The sequence below is a fragment of the Mustela erminea genome, chromosome X, assembly GCF_009829155.1.
Source record: "Mustela erminea isolate mMusErm1 chromosome X, mMusErm1.Pri, whole genome shotgun sequence".
NCBI classification, from domain to species: Eukaryota; Metazoa; Chordata; class Mammalia; order Carnivora; family Mustelidae; genus Mustela; species Mustela erminea.
The window spans coordinates 125,040,436-125,043,408 of record NC_045635.1 but is presented as its reverse complement, the minus strand read 5'-3'; positions in this window follow the sequence as shown (position 1 = coordinate 125,043,408).

Sequence of the window (2,973 nt, the reverse complement as noted above, 5' to 3'; positions counted from 1 at the left end):
AAGGTTAGTCAGTGGACCAAGGCCAACCTGGGGGGTGGCCTTTCTGTGCAGGATTTGCAGGATTGGTGTGAAAGCCTCTGCCCTCTCTTGGAGAGACCACTTGAATGTTCTAAATCTTTTCTGCCTTTGGTGTGGTCTACATCCAGCCTTGTTAGCAATGCTGGTGATGCTTCCCCCTCACCCCGAAAGGTTATGTCCTAGTTTATAGCCTTGAGCTCAGGAGACGATAGGAGACAACAAAGAAATATAGGAGAGAAACCTTAGACTCCTTGAGGCTCATCTGGCTGGGAAGGGAATTTAATTCAACCTACCTTAAATCCTTCCAAACAGAAGAGAACCAGTCAAGATGGAGAAACTTGAGTCAAGTACCTTCTCTGACCATGCCTGCTTCACGTTTTAAAAGAAATCCATGGTATGTGCTCAAATATATGTTTGGCGAATAGATAGTTCTTGATTTCCTCTGCAGTACCTAGCACAAAGCTGCATGTAGTAATCGCTGGCCACCATTTTCCTTGGCAACCCACTGGGTGCCTACCTGAGTTATCTTGCATAACCCTCACAACAAAAGCAGATGACACCAACTTCAGCAGCTACTGTGCAGCTCCAGGGATACCTATGTGAAGCACCTACAATAGTGAATAGCTATTATGAGGTTAATTTTATAGATGAGGAAGTGGAGGCCCAGAAATGTTAACAAACAAGTCGCCCAAAATCATATGGTTAGGAAATCCCAGCGCTGGGATTCCAGCCTGACTTCATCAGGCTCAAAGCCCATGCGTTCCCTGGCGTCCAATGCTAGAGGGAGGTGGCTTAGCCAGCATGGAATAAAGAGACTCTTTAAAGGCTGTCTACCTCGGGAGCACATTAAGCTACTTATTTGGTGGTGCTATTTTGCTAATTAATTTGGTACTCACTTAAAACCAATACAAAATGATTGCAGTAAAATTTTAGAGTTTCCAGAGGAGAGACTGTTTACATTTGGCTCAGTGGTGCCGGTGAGGGAGAGAAAAAGAGATGGAGGAGAAAGGAGGCAGAGGCCTTTGCTGTTGTGCCACATGCCTGGTTTTCAAATTAGACATTCCAAAGTCTTCCATCAGGGTGGTTTGGTGTGTCCATCTAGGCAGTTTTCCACTGCTTGGAAAAGACACAAAAGGTTTTGTTCATCATGAAAGAATTTTCTTGTTCCCACCTATAGTAATTGCCAAGAAAGAAATCTGTTACAGTCATTCCAGAGAAGAATGGTTGCCTTTCTTTGCCTAATGCCACGTAGTAGATTCAGTGCCCGCTTGAGCCAGCTTCCCATGGGGGGCAGTGCTGCTGGATAGCTCCATTCCCTTTTAGCTCCATTCTCTCTGGGGAAGGGCCAGGGTGCTCCAGCCACCATAAAGAACTGCATGCTTTTGAACAGGACCACACCCTCCCTTGCTTTTCAGATGTGAAATCTGAAACCCACGTAGAAAGGATTTGCTCTGGGTAGGGCACAGGGCCAGTTAGTGGTAGAGCTGGACTTGAACCCGGACCTCCTCAATTTGGTGGGAAAACTGAATGGAATCTGACCTCACTGAGGTGTGTTGAAGGATTCAGCTAATCATATGTGCTAGATAAATTGTCAGGGGAAACTGGAGGATGACCCAAGAAAGAACTGGGGAGAACAAAATGTCAAAGTAAGCCTGATCGTCATGGAAAAGAGTAGGTCAGAGTAACTACGGTCAAGGTCACTACTAAAGTAAATTAAATATCTGCTGTTTACTGAACATTGGATGATGTAACACAACTGTGGCTTTAATTCCATATAAATAGAGCTGAAAATCCACTGCAGCTTTTGGAGCCACTTCCTAGCTCCAAAGTGTATGCATTCAGGTTATTTGCTCTTCCCAGTAGTACAATCAGCTCATTCCATACCTAGGAACCCATGTGTTTCTTTGGGTCTCAACTTTTTTTTTTTCTTTTCCTCTGACATGTCCAGGCCAGCTCATTGTCCTGCATATGGTCTTTTTTTTTTTTTTTTAAAGATTTTATTTATTTATTTGTCAGAGAGAGAGCGAGCGAGAGCGAGCACAGGCAGACAGAGTGGCAGGCAGAGTCAGAGGGAGAAGCAGGCTCCCTGCGGAGCAAGGAGCCTGACCCATGATGCTGGGATGATGACCTGTGCTGAAGGCAGCTGCTTAACCAACTGAGCCACCCAGGCGTCCCTGCAGATGGTCTTTTCACTAAGTGCCCATTTTCTGTTAAGAACCCATGTGATCTTCCAGGTAACAAGGGAGGAGTCCCATGGAAAGAAAACCTAACCAAACACATCTTTCCCCCACTTTCCTAGCCTCTAGTGTTCCCTCAGGCCTGCCATCTGTGTGTTGGGAATAATGTTTCTGCTTTTTCTGCTGCCTACCATACCTTGCTGGGTACTGGGAAGTCCTTCCTCATGCAAGAATTTTTGGACATTGGGACAAATGACACATAGGAACCCACATGTGTGGTGGTAGGCTGAAAAAAGAGCTCCTCAAGACATCGGAGCCTCCCTAACCCCTGGAACCTGTGTAGCCTTATTGGAAGTAAAGGTCTTTGGAGATATAGGAAGTGAAGGATCGTGAGATGAGGACATTATTCTGGTTTATCTGGGTGTGTTCTCAGTGCAGCCACATGTACCATTATAAGAGGGACACAGAGAGAAGGTGATATGAAGATGGACCAGAGAGAGACTTGAAGGTATTAGTTTGGAGGATTGGAGAGATGTGGCCACCAGCCAAGAAATGCCAGCAACCGCTAAAGATGGAAAGGGACTAAGAACAGATTATTCCCTGGAGGCTCCAGAGGGAGTGTGCTCCTACTGACACCTTAATTTCAAACAATTCCAGACAATTTCAGACAAGTGAAACTGACTCTGGACTCCAGACTCCAGAACTGTGAGAACAGACATTTCTATTGTTTACACCACTGAGTTTCTAGTACTTTGTTAGAGCAGCCACAGGAAACTAG